We start from the raw sequence: 17,326 nt of genomic DNA on the forward strand, positions 1-17,326 counted from the left end.
AAGGACCAACGCTAGCCGATCGTACAGTATCAAAGTCTTTATTGAAGAATAGTCTCCATTTACAAGTCTCAGCGTCCCAGCCCTACGTCTGGACTTTAGACCGGCGAAGCTCTGTCTGGATCTCCACCCCCTGTGCACCAGTTTAATACTCTAATCTTACTCCACCTCTTCCTTCTCTCTCTCTTCCTCTGGGTCTTACTACCCCCCGGGGTCTCATTCCTCCTGGACTCTTCCGACGCAGAGCTTGACCCCTCTGACTCCTCCCCCTCTCTTCGGCGGGCTTTAGGACCTGGCTCCCTACCCGGGCTGCCCACCTTGCCGCCCTCCTGTACATTTGAACTTGGCGCGCGCGCGCGTTTTACTTTCCGGATGACCGTTTCCTCGCTCCCTGACGAGGGTGTGGTCAGTCCTGCCTCACGTTCTCCCTCTGCCTGCGCGCTCCCTGATCCCGATGCCTTGGACTCCTCCCCCCTACTGCACTCTGGGGGGGACGCTGGCCCGGATTTCCAGCTGCTACTCTCTGAGTCCCCTCCTTCCCGAGGTGTCCCCCTGGGCACTCCCCTTGCCCTGACCATGGGGGCCCCTTTCTGTGAATCCTCCGAGTCACTGGAGAGGCTCAGAGACCTCGGACTACTGTCGCCGCTGACATTTCCTTCCGACTCCTCCCCCTCGCTCTCCGTTTCTTCCCTCTCCTGTGACTCTGCTCCTGAACCCCTGACAGCATGTTTAATCTCCGTTGGCAGAGAGTTCTACAGGCTTGGGCCCATGCTACGAAATGCATGGCTTCTCGTAGATACGAGACATCCGTCTGAGCCGGGGGGGACCACCAACAGAGACCCCCCCTCCCCCGGGACCTCAGTGTTGTTAAGAGCCTTGTAAGTTGATGCAAGAACCTAGAACCTGGTCTCATTGCATATGGGCAGCCGGGACAAGCTTTTGAGCACCAGAAGGGTGTGCTGGCAATAATCTGTCTCTATTAACACTCTAGTTGTGGCATTCCGCGCCAGCTGGAACTTCCGGACCAAGGACCCTGTCAATGGGATCCCGTACGGCTTCAAATATGTGTGGTTCTTTCATTCCCATTTTAAAGCTACACTTCAGATAAGCAGTAGTCAAAAGTGACCCAGATCACTCTACCAGCTCAACTCTTCAGGGCCTTCCAAGTTCATATAGGACGCCCCATGGGGACAATGCTGCCATGCTCCACTCACAGTATGTCTTGATTTACAGAACAGGAAGGTGGAGGAAATAGAGAGAGATTTGGCCTCAGTAAGAATGTGCTGTTTCTGATGCTGAGTTACCTGCAAGCAAGTATGGAAGGGCGCAGGATTGCAATGAAGAATCTACCCTACTTCTGTCCTAGGTTGGGACCATAGGTAACGGTCTGCCTCCATTGCTCTTTTTATTAGGATGTTGTTGTTGTTATTGTTGTTGAGGGGGAGGAGGGGGAGATGCAGTAGCACTAGCAGAAGCCCCCCCCCCACCACCCATCCTTCATCTAAGGTGGTCAGGATGCATCCTTCTTCCTCCTGCCCTCTTTATCCTTACAGCTCTAAGCTAGCTGGAACCACAAAGCTGCTGTTCAGTGAGCTTCAGGGTTTTCATGGTGCTTTTCATGGCTTCAGTTTTATACGGCTCTTAAACCATCTCCTGGATTCCAAAGGATGGAGAGGAAGTGCATAAATATGTCAGCCTGAGCAAATGGAATTCATAGTCACAAGCTGTGGTGGCCACTGCGTTACAGAGTTTTAAAAGAGGATTAGACAGATTCATGGAGGGCAGAGGTGTCAATCACGGGATATTAGGCATGCGGCCAAAATGGCATAGTGGATAGAGTATTGGACTAGGACCTGAGAAACCAGGGTCTGAATCTCCACTTGGTCATGAAGGTCGCTGGGTGACCTTGGGCCAGCCATGGCCTCTCAGCCTAAAGCCACCTCACAGGGTTGTTGTGGGAATTAAATGACGGGGGGGGGGGGAACCAGGTGTCCAGAAGTGCTTTATACCACCTTAGGTTGCTACACAATCTGTGACCTTGTCTGAAGATGCACTGATGACACCCAGGCTAGGCAACTATAACACACTCTAATGGTACAAAAAGTGACTTTCTCTCTCTCTCTCTCACCTGCATCTGGTCTGGGCCCAACTCAAAGTCCTTTGAGACCCAGCACAGATTGGTGCAAGGTTCTCTGAAGAAGCACCTGCATCCATATAAACCTTAAAATCTGATTCTGAAATCCTGCTAAGTTGCCCACATCCTAAGATGTGGTTTGGCAGCAGTGAGTGTGTAAATAATAACACTAATAATATAATAATATTTGTACCCCGCCTTCCCAGGCCGGAGCCAGGCTCAGGGCGGCTAACATCATAAAACTAACACAGTATACAAAGAACATAAGAACATAAAAACAGGCGGTCAATTAATTAAAATACATCTTAAAATTAGTTCAGAGCAAATTAAAATCTGGACAGATGGCAGTCCACAGGTAAAATTGAGGTGTCTTCATTGGTACTAAGCTGAATACAAAGCAGCAGTGTGATGAGGCTGCTTAGAAGAAAGCTAGCCCTGTGTGTGCCCTGACTGCTTGTCCTCCCGATTCTGCCTGAGATTCCTATTCCAGGACTTTGGCACCTCCCTCTCTCCTTATCTCCTTCCTACTCATTGTCTTCCCCTGCCTCTCCTGGAATAGTCACCTCTGCATCCAGAAACCAGCCACATCACTTACCTCTCTGCTCTCATTTCCTGAATCATGCAGATAGCTCAACCAGTACAGCATGAGACCCCTAGATCTCAAGGTCGTGGGTTCAAGCCCCATGTTGGACGAAAGATTCCTGCCTTGCAGGGGGTTGGACTAGGTGACTTCCAACTCTGCAGTTCTATGATTCTATGGCCAGCTCTGTCACTTGCAGTTGTATTTGTCTATGGAGTTTTCTTGGACTGCAAGAAGATCCAACCTCTCCATTCTGAAGGAAACCAGCCCTGAGTGCTCCCTGGAAGGACAGATCCTGAAGCTGAGGCTCCAAGACTTTGGCCACCTCATGTGAAGAGAAGACTCCCTGGAAAAGACCCTGATGTTAGGAAAGATGGAGGGCACAAGGAGAAGGGGAGGACAGAGGACGAGATGGTGGGACAGTGTTCTCGAAGCCACGCGCATGAGTCTGACCAAACTGCGGGAGGCAGTGGAAGACAGGAGTGCCCGGCGTGCTCTGGTCCAGGGGGTCACCAAGAGGTGGACACGACTAAACGACTGAACAACAACAACAACAAAATTACTTGCAGTCACCCAAAGGTCTCCTGATCCCTGAAAAAGCTCCGCCTATTTCCCTTTGGCTGCCCATGATGCCTGGAACTGCCTCCAAGAGTGCCTCTGTGCAACCACATCTCTTATGCCCTTGAAGACCCTCCCCAAAACTCACCTTTTCTGGGAAGCCTTTGAGTCATCCCCCCCCCCCAAGTCCCTATTGTAACATTGCCAAAGTGCTGTTTGTATACAGTACAAAAATGCAGACTTTTCCAGGTATCTCCCAATATGTAAGCAAAAAGCATTGAAAAGAATTATGATTGGATCTACAAGATGAAACCTATAAAATCAGTATAGGTAGTGCGATACGATTAAGTTCATGGCTTTCCAAAACTATTTCGCAGCAGTTAAATCCAGCTAGAATAAATGCTGTAATTACCTGAATTTGTTCTTCAGCTGCTAAAAATCCATATATCTTTTCTGCAGATTACCGAATTCAGCATTTCTGAGGGGGAAAGAGAGAAGAAATAATTATGCTTACACGCGCTAGTCTCCAAGAAATTATCACAAAGTATAGAGCAGTCTTTTCATGCTTGTCTGCAAAACAGCTGGGCCAACTGTATCATGTGCAATCATACTATATGCAAGGGTTTAATACGAATAATTGAGGCATGACAATGGGAGTTTCGTGAGCATTAGCTTCTTACTGGGTTCGAGCGGGATGGAAAATGCATTCCTGGGTGCTGCTCTCTGTTGTCAACAGTCCCTTTGGGAGGGTGGAAGAGTTCCTTGATGGGTCACAGCAGCCCAGTACAGCCCATGAGGGGTGGCGGGCCTTGGGAACTTAAATTCTAGCAGTGTCCTGCACAATGCCAAAATCTGGCTCGCACACAAACCTCTCACCTTCTATTCTACATCACAGTTGTGGCACTGGTCTACTGCCCTTAGTATCGCAAGATTGTCATGAGAGCACTTGGACTAAAATGGTCAACCAAAAGATTTATTTTCTGGTTTATCACCACAACAGTTACTAACACTGGGCTTCAGTAAAGCAAATAATTTAATTAGACAGCGCCTATATGATATCGAGCGACAGAATAACTTGGCCACAATAAGGAAACTTTGTCCATGGTATGATTATTTTCCACCTAGTCATTTTGATGCTTTGGCACCCTATTTGCAAAATTTAACCATTCCAAAATACAGGTGTGCTTTCACTCTCACAAGATTGAATATACTGCCTTCGGCTGTACTTGAGGGTCGATTTCAAAAAATTCCACGGGGAAAACGGTTATGTCCCTGTGGAGATGGCAGCATTGAGTCAGTGGCTCATGTGCTTCTGGCCTGCACTCTTTCTGAAGATTTGAGGCGTGAGGTGATTATCCCTCTATTATTGTCCATTCCGGGTCACTCAACCATTGCTACTGTGTCCTTTCTTTGAGCAGATCAAGATGATCAGGTGACAGCAAAAACAGCAAGGTTTTCAGCAAGGGCAATTGGAATAATATACTGTATTTTTTGCTCTATAAGACTCACTTTTTCCCTCCTAAAAAGTAAGGGGAAATGTGTGTGCGTCTTCTGGAGCGAATGCAGGCTGCGCAGCTATCCCAGAAGCCAGAACAGCAAGAGGGATCGCTGCATTCATTGCACAGCGATCCCTCTTGCTGTTCTGGCTTCTGAGATTCAGAATACTTTTTTTCTTGTTTTCCTCCTCAAAAAACTAGGTGCGTTTTGTGGTCTGGTGTATCTTATAGAGCGAAAAATACGGTATGTTATCTAATTACTGATGAACCCCCCCCCCATGTATTTTCTATAGTTGTTTTTACCTCTGTCTTCAGTACATTCTATTTTATTTTATTGCTACGGCCAGTGGCCGATGCAAATAAAGATTCTTTCAACCTCAACCAACCTAGTTGTGGCACCCTCTCCAGCTCCCCCAGGGCTCCACCCCCAGTGCGTTCCCCTAAACCCGCCTCTGCTTAAAGGCTTACACACATACATGAACCAGGCCAGAGCGCCTTATTTGTGGTATTTTCAAATTTTTAGCCCCAGTGGACTAAATCTGGACTCACTAGCTCCCCATTTTCATTCAGAGTTTTACGAGATTCCGTTCCACATCCAGAGCGCATTTCAGAAAGGGAGGAGGGAGATCTGCACGGAGGTGCATAACGAAAGCTTTTAGCCTTTGTGAAAATTTTCAGATCATAAAATATTAAAAGCACCAGCAACTTAACCTCCAGCAAGAGTTACAAACAACTGCCTGCATCTCAGGATATGGATTATATCAACTGACCATTATAAAAACATTAGCGTCTACCATTATGGCCATGTATCACAGTAGCGTACATGATGCCACATAACTGTCTAAAATGGTATATTGCGGCAGCACAATAAAAAGGCTTGACATTTAGCAGCACAGAGGCAGAGGATTTTTGCATAGCTTCGTGCAACGACTTGCGGGGTGGCGGGGAAGGAGGCAGAGGGAGAGAGTTGATTGGGTATATGCGTCTGAAGAAAGCAGCTAGGCTCCCAATCTAGGCTTTGCATGGTGTTAGCTGATAATGAATCAGGGGTAGATGGATTGCCTGTCCTCTTTTCAACACTTCTGCGTTGCAAGAAAACAACAGCTCATTTCCCTAACCCTAGAATTACTTGGAACTCTTCCAAGGCCACTTTGCCCTCAGCGATTCCTGCTCTACTTCCATCGCTTCCCTCCTCAAAGGCTTAACTGCTTTCAGATTTGCTTTGTGGATGTACAAAGAGCTTAAAAGCTTGTTCTGACAGCAAGCCCTTTGGGTTCGTCTCAAAACAAATTTACTTCTGTCAGAGGCAATGTAAAATATATTTTGCTGTAATTTAAAATAAATTTGTTAAGGAAATTTTTTTTAGAGCAAATTTCTCCTCGGGTCCACGGAGCAAATTGCATTTTATTGAAAAGAATCCAAACTGCAATTTTGCAAAACAGAGACATTTGCGCTGGGAGATTTATTTCTTAAAAGAACTCTGCTGTGTATGCACAGCCTTGCGGTGAGCACAAATCTACTTGTGTGAGACAACTTGGTCCCTGATTCCTATTGAATGGCATTCCTCGTAATTGTCCACAGAGCTTCTCTTGGCTCTGTTTCTTTTGTTTTGCACTATCCTGGAAATCCAGGAGTATCTCAGAATTCGAGCAGGGATAATTCACTTCCATTTCCATGGAGCACAGGTGCTGAAAGCCAAATTGGCCAATGGGGGCAGCAATCTTTTCACACACCCAAGAGAGTCCATGGGGATGACATTACCTTATGGTGAAGAATAGTTCCCATGGGGGCGTTCTGTCCCAGATTGAAAGAAAACATCACTGGGAAACTGAGGACAGCCAAGTCGCTGCTTTTAGTTGCATGGGGGGGGTGGTCTTAAAAGGGAGCATGGATAGACTTGTCTTCAAGTAAAGCTCATCCTTAATAAAGATGCCTTCTGAAGGACACAATATTCTTGCCCATGTTCATAACTGCAAAAATTGCTTCCTAGAATTTTTGGAGCAGTGTTGTGAGGCTAGCACAGAGAGAAACTAAAAGAAAAACTAAATGCAAAATTCATTTTAAAGGGGGGGAGGGGAAGGATGAGGTGTTTGGATTTGATATCCCGCTTTACACTACCCGAAGGAGTCTCAAAGTGGCTCACATTCTCCTTTCCCTTCCTCTGTGAGGTGAGTGGGGCTGAGAGACTTCAGAGAAGTGTGACTGGCCCAAGGTCACCCAGCAGCTGCAGGTGGAGGAGCGGGGAAGCGAACCCGGTTCACCAGATTACGAGTCCACCGCTCTTCACCACTACACCACACTGGCTATGAGGTCCAAAATATTCCCTAAAACCCTTTTTGTGCCTTTGTGCTGCGTGGGATTGTAGCAAATTGAGGTTCACTTGGCAGCTGGCATGATGATGTGTTTTTTTCCTGATGGTGCACTAAACTGCCCACGTTTTCCTGGAGCAATGTGATATCAAGTGGGGGGGGGGGGAAGAATCTACCTCTCCCTGGAACTTCCCAATCTGGTGAGTGAGGGTGGGGAAGGAAGGAAGGAAGGAAGGAAGGAAGGAAGGAGTGGCTTGGTGCCATGCTGCCCATCAGCCAGGTGGAACTGGCTGCAGGAGTTTCCTTCAGCCCATATAGAGATTGGGGATATAGAGATTGGGGGTAAAGGTAAAGGTAAAGGGACCCCTGATGTTGCTACCTGCTAGCCTTGTGGCACTTCCTTTGTCCCAAGTATGGGATAATAACTTTATTATATTTTTTAAAGGTGTGAGAGAAAGAAGGAAGGCCCCCGGACTTCACTGCCTTCCAGCCATGTGCCGCGGTGGGCAACTTCCTTGCTTTCTCCAATAACAGGGCTTTCCTTCGTGTCAGTCAAGGTGGAAGGGACATGGGCCAGCCTTGCAATTTCATTGCCTATGGGGGGGTTGGGTTCGTTGCTTTGTCTGTTGCCTGCCATGTGCTGGTGGCAGTGACTTGCTTGATTGTCCCTAAAGGGACTAGCCTGGATTCGGGGTGAGGGTGCCGCCCAGCGTGGTGTGTTTGTTAACACCATGTTTACACGAGAGTCAGCGCTGGCTTGCTGCCCATTCCAAAGATCTAATTTGTCAGAGAAATGGCTGGATAAATCTGCTATGTATGTACATGAAGGTGGGGAGGGCAGAGGGTGTGTGTGTGTGTGTGTGTGTGTGTGTAAGAGAGAGAAAGGAGGGGAGAGGAAATCAGGTAGGCATCACTTCTTCCTTGCTACTAGATAACAACAATGATGCTTGTAGTATCAGTTGACTTCTAAAAGCCAGCACGAGGTTGGATCCGGCCAGGGTTGGGGTATGGAGAGGCGCTGCACTGTCAGACACAGAATTTAAGAGACGACATAATTCTGGGCATGTTGGAAAGATAAAGGAGGTAAGTTTAATCCAGTCTGATAGTCTTCGAAGCTTCACGTCTTAACCTTTCTTCTTTGTCGCAACACAGACATTTCTAACCTCGGGAGAGGAGGTAGAATTTATTCTTGTGGTTATCTTCAGATGTGTGCATTTTCTATTTATCTCTGAGTTATACGTTTCCCGGGTTATAAATATATAGACTCACAGGGCCTGAACTGGCAGTGGCTAACCGGGAAGGAAACCTTGGGGTCACAGCAGATATCTCAAGGAAGATGTCAAGCCAGTGTGCAGCAGCTGTGAAAAAGGCGAATTCTGCGCTAGGAATCGTTAGGGAAGGAACTGAGAAGGAACAAAGCGGCTAATATCAGAATGCCATTATATGAATCTATGAGCCTCACGTCAAAATGGGACACCATGGAGCCGAAAAGGGCAGTGAGGATGATCAAGGGGGTGGAGCAACTCTTCAGTGTGGAAAGGTTAAGACATTTGCAGCTTTTTGGTTTAGATTAAAGGTGAGTAACAGGAGACGTGACAGAGGTGTCTAAAATTAAAATTCTACACGGTGTGGAACAAGTGGGATGGATAAAACCTTTTCTCCCTCTCTCATAACAGTAGAATTTGGGGACACCCGATGAAATGGAACGTCAGAAGATTCAGATAGAAGAAAAGTACTTCTTCACCGATGTAATGGTTCTAGGGATTGCTTGTGCGTAAGTTGCCTTTACTCGTGACTATCTTGCATGGTTGAACCCTTTCTGAGAGAGCAGCCTCTCTCTCGTGGCTGCCTCAGTCGCTGGCAGAATCCGTCAGTGGGCGTTTCTTAAACCTTTTCCAACATAAAAGCTGCTTGACACCCAGTCTCCTCCCCCGTTGCCTGCACGAAAGTTTTTTGCGCACTGTGGGCGCGGGCAACGGAGCACTTGTCCCCTCTCCGCTTGTCTCCTGCGAGGAGTCCTGGAGCCAACTCTCCGCTTCCTATATCTCCTCCCCTTCTCCACTGGTGTTGCGCTGATTTCCTTCCCCAGCGTATGGGCTATCCCTCCTCCTACTGGGACCCTCTCCACCATCATTCGGGAGCGCTCTCACCTCCTCCCGCTCCGATGGCAGTTTCCTGACAACAGAGCACACAGTTAAATTATGGAACTTGCTCCCAAAGGAAGTAGAGGCGGCCACCGATTTGGGAGGGTTTTAAAAGAAGATTAGATAAATTAATGGAGGACAAGGCTACCAACACCACGAGCCATGGTGGTTATGTTTTATCTCCACTGCCGGAGGGTATTTTAGAGGTAGAGGAGGCAGCATAGTGGGAAGGAGCTGATGGGGTGGCCTAAGAGGTGGGAATTGGTCAACTAAACCAGAGTCATAGCTAGAGGGGGGCTAGCCAGGCTTTTTGCCCCAGGAGAAGCCTCCAGAGGGGCCACATTAAGGCTTCCAACCAGTGTTTGTGTGTATGCATGGTTTTGGTTGTTGTTGTGTTGTTGGGTCTTGTTTTTGTTTTTTTGCCAAACTGGGTCTTTCACCCGGGTGAAATAAAGCCTAGTTTTGCCCCTGACTTAACTCCTTCCTCTCTTACAGACCTCAACTGGAGTACTGTGTCTAGTTCTGGGCAATCCAGTTTAAGAAGCATATAGATAAACTGGAGTACGTCCAGAGGAGGGTGGCAAAGATGGGGAGGAGCCTGGAGACCGAAGTCCTATGAGGAAAGGTTGAAGGAGATGAGTATGTGTAACATAGAGAAGAGATGACCATGGGACAATATGTTGCTCATCTTCAAATATCTAAAGTGCTGTTACATAGATGGTGGAGCAAATCTGTTTTCTATTGTTCCAGGTAGTAGGCCCTGAACCAATAGCTTCAAATTATATGGGGGGCGGGGAAGAGTTTGGATTAATCATGAGAAAGAACTTCATACCTGAAGGTATGAAGAGTTTGTATACCAATCAGGGGGCCATATTCAACCAAGTGGCCCTGATGTGGGAAACCTATGTGATTTTATGTTCTGAACTGCCCTGAGATCTACAGTTATAGGGTGGTATGCAAATAAATAGGGATGCGGGTGGCGCTGTTAGTTAAACCACAGAGCCTAGGACTTGCCGATCAGAAGGTCAGCGGTTTGAATCCCCGCGACGGGGTGAGCTCCCGTTGTTCGGTCCCTGCTCCTGCCCACCTAGCAGTTCAAAAGCACATCAAAGCGCAAGTAGATAAATAGGTACCACTCCAGCAGGAAGGTAAACGGCATTTCTGTGCGCTGCTCTGGTTCGCCAGAAGCGGCTTAGTCATGCTGGCCACATGACCCAGAAGCTGTACGCCGGCTCCCTCGGCCAGTAAAGCGAGATGAGTGCCGCAACCCCAGAGTCGGTCAGGACTGGACCTAATGATCAGGGGTCCCTTTACCTTTTTATACAATACAATACAATACAATACAATACAATACAATACAATACCCTACACAAGGACTTTTGCTAGCTCCAAAGGGCTTCCCTCCACTCTCCCTTTTCCGTGCCCCCGCCCAATTGGATTGGTGTGGGTGGGCTGGGGGAACCCCCAGAGTAGGACAGGTGGGGAGGAGAGGGCAGATCATTCCATCGGGCAAACAGAAATGTTTCCACTACAGTGAATTCCCCCCGGCATCCTATGGAGGAGTTTGACATTGGCAGGGAGTTAAGACTCCATGACCTTCAACAAGATCCTTTCCAACTCCATGATCCTGTTGTCTCCCAGTTACTACTTGCGTATCTTCTGCAGTTCAGGAAATATCACTTTCTGTGCTGCTGTTGTTGAGAGGATCACGATTCCTCCTCTGATGGTTCTTTTGCAGTTTTGCATATTAGCACATCAGTGAAGACAGACCATGTGGAATAAACCTTTGCCTACATATTTCTCTGTGAGGCTAGGAATTCTGTCGCCGCTTCTAGCCATTCAAATAATAAGTAACTTAAACAGAAGCAACCCAAGTAATGAAGATGATTTGGATGTGGCCCAGATGCTGCTACCTTATTTGCTTAGACACCATTTATTACGGTTACATTTTATTACGGAGTAGTAAAAATTTATAAGGCAACATCCTGTGTTGTTTCCCCACTGGGATAAATGATACAAATGTACTATTAAATCTCAATGCCTTCCACCAGCATGCCAAGCTCCATTCCATTTCTGTTTTCATAACGTGTCAACAACTTGCTATTTTTGCTCAGCGGAGCCTTTTCTGTATTTAAGATATTTAAATCTTCTGCGAAAACAGGAAGCTCCAAAGGCTTGCAACCCTTATATCTCCTTCCTATGACGTTTAAAGGCATGGTGGTTTAAACAAGAACCTAAACAAAGAAATTTGAGGTTGTATTTTCTCGCTTTTCCTGTAATGAATTACAGGGGCCTTGATTCTCACCGGGACCATTGCATAGCTAAAACTTCCCTCCCCAGTTGCAATCTGGAAAAAACGTGGTCCTCCGAAGAGCTATGAATTGGCACCACCTGAGCAAGGAATGACACAGGGAGCACAATAATAAACAGGCAGCATCTGGAACATATAGACCCTGAACCCGCATGCACAACAAGAGTAGCTGGCAAGGTGAGTCATGGGTTTGGGGTCACCCTACTGATAGTGGTATTGCTGCTGCTGCTTACCAGAGTGGTCCAAGGGCAAGGCAGGGTGGAGGTGAGTTTAGGACATAGCTGTCAACTTACAGATTTGAAAATAAGGGATCAGCAGCCAAAATAAGGGATTTTCCAAACACAGGTATGTTCAACTTCTGAGACCCTCCAAGCCAAAGGCAGAAAGCCCAGTCAGCAGCCAAACCCGGCAAAGGGGATGCAGCAAGGAAAACCACCGTCACCTCTCCGCTGGGAAGCGCTGAGCAAAGGCAAGTCCCCAGGCAACGCGGCCGATTTGATCGGTACAAGGCATGCAAGCTCCACCCCCCAGTCGTTCTTAAGACTCCTTATTGGGTGAGCAATGCACCAAGCAACACAGTTGGAGCCTCCCTCCTCCCTGGCCAGCAGGGAGGGAGGGAGAGGAGCTGCTTCCTTTGAAACCCGGGAAATTTAAGGGACATCATCAATAAGGGACAGCAGCGGGAAACGGCACTGGAATAAGGGAGTTTCCCGCCAAATAAGGGACACTTGACAGCTATGGTTTAGGACTACATGGGTGAACTGGCAGAACCAATCCAGTGCTCCTGACAGTGGGCTCATGCAACTCTGGCCTTGCCAGCACCCTGCCCAATGCTCATCCAAAATCAGTTGTCAGGAGGGCAGCTCCAAAACCTTGGCTCCACTATTCTGGCTGTTCATGATGCAGAATACAAAAACAAAAATAAATAAAAAACCCACAACAAACCAGAGTCAGTCCTCTATTCAATGGCCTGTCAGAGGGTAACCCTCATTTTTAAGTAGTAGTTCTCTATAAGAAGAAGAAGAAGAAGAAGAAGAAGAAGAAGAAGAGGAGGAGGAGGAGTTTGGATTTGATATCCTGCCTTTCACTCCCCTTCAGGAGTCTCAAAGCGGCTCACATTCTCCTTTCCCTTCCTCCCCCACAACAAACACACTGTGAGGTGAGTGGGGCTGAGAGACTTCGGAGAAGTGTGACTGGCCCAAGGTCACCCAGCAGCTGCAGGTGGAGGAGCGAAGACGCGAACCCGGTTCACCAGATTATGAGACTACCGCTCTTAACCACTACACCACACTGGCTCTCAGTGAGAGTCTGGTCCAAAGCCTGTTTACAGAGAGAATTTAGAGAGTTGCTCATCAATAATTAGGACCTCAGCAGCAGGCTGAGCAGGACTACAGGCTACCTTGTCAACGTTTTCTCCACTATGATGAGATGTATTATTTCAGCTCTATGATAGCTATTGTTTCCAACTCTGTATCAATACATATAAATTAGCACATGCAAACCTCGTACAAATCTGAGTCCTCTTTTTCCTTCTTTTCAGCGACGCGTAAGTAGCCATGCTGAATCCCAGTTCTCTTTCATGGCCAGACATGGGGCTTTCTAAGGAAGAAGCAATGCCCTACAAGCTAAATCTGAGCCTAAAGAACGGAACTGCTCGATCTTTGAAGCAAATAGGATTGATCACCTCACACTGTGCAGAGGACAAAGAAGTACGGAGGGTCCCGTCCAGAGCTTTACATCCTGCCACCAGCTCACCAAGGGTGAGTGATCCTTCACTGCATATCACTGAGATGCACAGGGTATATTCTGCATGGGGGGAAAGCGCCAACGCCTGGGCTTACAGAGGGCAGCTGAACCAAGACTGCTTCCTGACCTCAGCCCCATTTCAGAAAGAGAGGCAGCCAGCAAGGAGGGAACGAGGGGTAGAAACTGCAGCAATTTGGCTGTGCTGCAGAGTCGATGATACTTGCAACGTTCATCATTTCAGTAGAACAAACCACCCAGACCCTCTAGCAGATGCTGCAGCCACAAACATGACAGGAGACTCATCAGCCTTGCCACCAGAAGCAGAACTGGCTGCTGCAGCAGCTGCCACAGCTGATCTCGCAGTGAGTAATGAAACACCATACTTCTCCCAAGCCTCTAAAATAGGAGGAGGCTCCGGGCTCATTTCAGATCTTAATGTCTCCAAAGCTCAGAAAGATGTTCGGGGGGGGGGGAGGGAGAGATATGGACCCTCCACTTGTAGTACCACTTATTCCAGAATCAAACTGATTGCCAGCATTCTCAAGGTTCTGGGAGTGAGTAGAATCAGATAAACTACTGTATTTTTCGCTCTATAAGACACACTTTTTAGGAGGGAAAAAGTAAGGGGAAATGTGTGTGCGTCTTATGGAGCGAATGCAAGCTGCGCAGCTATCACTGATGCCAAAACAGAAAGAGGGATTGCTGTGCAGCGATCCCTCTTGCTGTTCTGGCTTCTGGGATTCAGAATATATTTTTTTCTTGTTTTCCCCCTCCAAAAACTAGGTGCGTCTTATGGTCTGGTGCGTCTTATAGAGCGGAAAATACGGTACATTCAGAAGCCTCCATGCTCCAGTTTTTAATGCAATTGCTCCTTGACTTTTAAAGGAAAAAAGGAGTTGTCCATTAAAGGAGATGTCAGTCACCACGAGGAACAGAGAAGGAGCAAGGTTGACTGTGGAAGTTGCAAAATGCATCTACCTTCTCTTTTAAACAAAGCATAAATAGTAACTTACTCAAATGATCATATGAGAATGCACACATATAAACAGAAAGAAGAAACACACAGCGGATTAGTAAACACAACAAATGTTAGGATAAGCAGCCTACACGTGAGACATGAACAATAAGAAAAAATAAGAAAAAAGCCCTCATATACCACCTAGCGACCACATTTGCTCCATTCAGTGTAACCACATCGGGAGCGCGGAATGAACTCAAGCCGTTGGCCTCCAGTTTTATGGCTGTAAAATAACTAAAATATGGTGGTAAGTGAGGAGAAAGCAGGCTACAATAGTGGCTTGCAATACTATAAAGTTTAACAGGTGCCGAAATAAGAGATTTTAAAAATATATATTATATGTCTGTTACGACTTTGGATCGAAAATTTTAACAGAGCTTTTACAGCTCTATTGAAGGTAGCAAGAGCTATACAGCTGGCCTAAAAGGAATAACTGTATAAAATGTGACATATTAGCGATTGCGCTTTTTAAAAAACACACACACAGAGTTCTCTTTCTTTCTTTTTAAGCCACCCTAGTGCTTTGAAAGTGCTTTGAAACTTATTTTGTGAAGCTGTCCTTTACTTGCGAGGAAAAGAGCGTTGCAGGTGCCGAAAGGGGTTCCGTGAGGGCAGGAATTACCTGGCGCTGGTCGCTGAGCAAGAGACGCCTGGGGCTAGGGGGCAGGATCCAGATAGCAAGGAAAGGTTGAGTTCTGCAAGACCTACGAGAACCTCCAGTGACAGCTTCCGAAAAGAGATGTGCTGCTTTGACAGGTGAGCATGGCCCAGTACCCGAGGAGCCAAGCAGGCCTGCTGAGCGCTCTCCCTTCGACACAAGGTAGGGTGGGACAGACTGAACGAGGCAGACCTCTGACTTGGAGCGATGCTTTCTATTTAGCGACTGAATTTAGGTGCTGGAAATTTAGATGGGAGCGTGAGGTCTCCGGCAGCTAAAAGCTGAGAGGGGTCCCAGTACCTTCAGCCTGAAGTCTGCCAGGAAGAAACTCCTATAGATCTACATCTGTATGGGATAATCATAATAATAATAAATAATAATAAATTTTTATTTATATCCCGCCCTCCCTAGCTGAAGCCAGGCTCAGGGCGGCTAACAACAATAAAATAATACAACATTCTAAAATCATAGAATCATAGAATCATAGAGTTGGAAGAGACCACAAGGGCCATCGAGTCCAACCCCCTGCCAAGCAGGAAACACCATCAGAGCACTCCTGACATATGGTTGTCAAGCCTCTGCTTAAAGACCTCCAAAGAAGGAGACTCCACCACACTCCTTGGCAGCAAATTCCACTGTCAAACAGCTCTTACTGTCAGGAAGTTCTTCCTAATGTTTAGGTGGAATCTTCTTTCTTGTAGTTTGGATCCATTGCTCCGTGTCCGCTTCTCTGGAGCAGCAGAAAACAACCTTTCTCCCTCCTCTATGTGACATCCTTTTATATATTTGAACATGGCTATCATATCACCCCTTAACCTCCTCTTCTCCAGGCTAAACATGCCCAGCTCCCTTAGCCGTTCCTCATAAGGCATCGTTTCATGTTTCGGCCTTAAATGGATTTTGCACTTACCAAGTTCTGCCTCCGTATTTCTTGGCAATTTAATTGTGTGCCTGGGGGAAGGAGCCAATGAACCTGGAGTGGGATAGGGCTGCCCCCTACAGCAGCGGCTATGGGTTAGGGGACCATATGGTGTTGGGGTCTTCATGAGCCAGGCTAGGCTAATCAGGCCAGGACTACTCACTTGGCTTTAGAAATGGACAACAGAGCCAGTTGCATGAGGGAGCAGTTTCCCAGAACAGAGAGAGCCAGGGCTACCAGGAATTCCAGTGGGATCCAGGTTTTTCTGGGTGGTGTGTGCAAAAGCATGTGGTGCTTAAGAAAAGTTCTGTGAGCATATTTCTGGACGGAGGCTCTTCTTAATGGACGCCAATGGGTGACAAATGCATACATTTACCTATGGTTTGCAATGCCTTAGATCATGGGTAGGCAAACTAAGGCCCGGGGGCCTCATCCGGCCCAATCGCCTTCTCAATCCAGCCCGCAGACGGTCCGGGAATCAGTGTGTTTTTACATGAGCAAAATGTGTCCTTTTATTTAAAATGCATCTCTGGGTTATTTGTGGGGCCTGCCTGGTGTTTTTACATGAGTAGAACGTGTGCTTTTATTTAAATTGCACCTCTGGGTTATTTGTGGGGCATAGGAATTTGTTCATTATTTTTTTCAAGATATAGTCGGCCCCCCCACAAGGTCTGAGGGACCGTGGACCGGCCCCCTGTTGGAAAAGTTTGTTGTCCCCTGCTTTAGATGCATCCTCCTCCCTATCATGGCTTGGTTGGAAGGTAGCTGCATGAGCTGGAGGTTTCATGCTCTTACATCTAACTCAGAATCATAGAATCATGAAATTGTAGAGCTGGAAGGGACCCTGAGGGTCATCTAGTCCAACCCCCTGCAGTGCAAGCATCCTGACCACAGCCGTCCCAGGGCTGGGCTGGAACCAGCAACCTTCTGGTTAGCAGTCAGATGCACTGACCCATTGTGCTACTACAAGACTTCCTTTCACCAATTAATATCGGTAGAGTTCAAAAAACCCAAACTACAACTTCCTTACCCTGTATGTCTAAGCTTTTGCGTTACATACTTTTCTGGGCAACCTAAGTATTTTGGAGTTAAGCTGTTAGGGACATGCTTAAAATGACAGCAAGGCTGAAGTCCTACGTAACACGATGGCCGGTATCCCCTTCTTCTTCCACTGAAAGGGGCGTGAGAGAAGAAGAAGAAGAGTTTGGATTTGATATCCCGCCTTTCACTACCCTAAGGAGTCTCAAAGCGGCTAAAATTCTCCTTTTCCTTCCTCCCCCACAACAAACCCTCTGTGAGGTGAGTGGGGCTGAGAGACTCCAGAGAAGTGTGACTGGCCCAAGGTCACCCAGCAGCTGCAGGTGGAGGAGCGGAGACGCGAACCCGGTTCCCCAGATTACGTGACTACCGCTCTTAACCACTACACCACACTGGAGTGGGGGGCAGCATGGTTTTC

The 17,326-nt window shown here is 47.3% G+C and overlaps 1 protein-coding gene across 16 annotated transcripts in view; it reads right to left on the minus strand.

Annotated features, from left to right (window-relative positions):
* The window catches only part of ADGRL3 (adhesion G protein-coupled receptor L3), a 524,012-nt gene that overhangs the window by 397,129 nt on the left and 109,557 nt on the right, over window positions 1–17,326 (minus strand). For 15 of the 16 annotated variants that reach the window (XM_083419414.1, XM_083419412.1, XM_083419411.1 and 12 more), the window contains exon 2: window positions 3,682–3,747. The gene's annotated coding sequence lies outside the window, so the exon portion shown is untranslated. Of the gene's footprint in view, window positions 1–3,681; window positions 3,748–13,218; window positions 13,648–17,326 lie in introns of those variants that run through there. The other variant, XM_083419407.1, reaches the window with a different exon arrangement.

This window comes from Podarcis tiliguerta, assembly GCF_965153285.1.
Source record: "Podarcis tiliguerta genome assembly, chromosome: 17".
Classification (NCBI taxonomy): domain Eukaryota; kingdom Metazoa; phylum Chordata; class Lepidosauria; order Squamata; family Lacertidae; genus Podarcis; species Podarcis tiliguerta.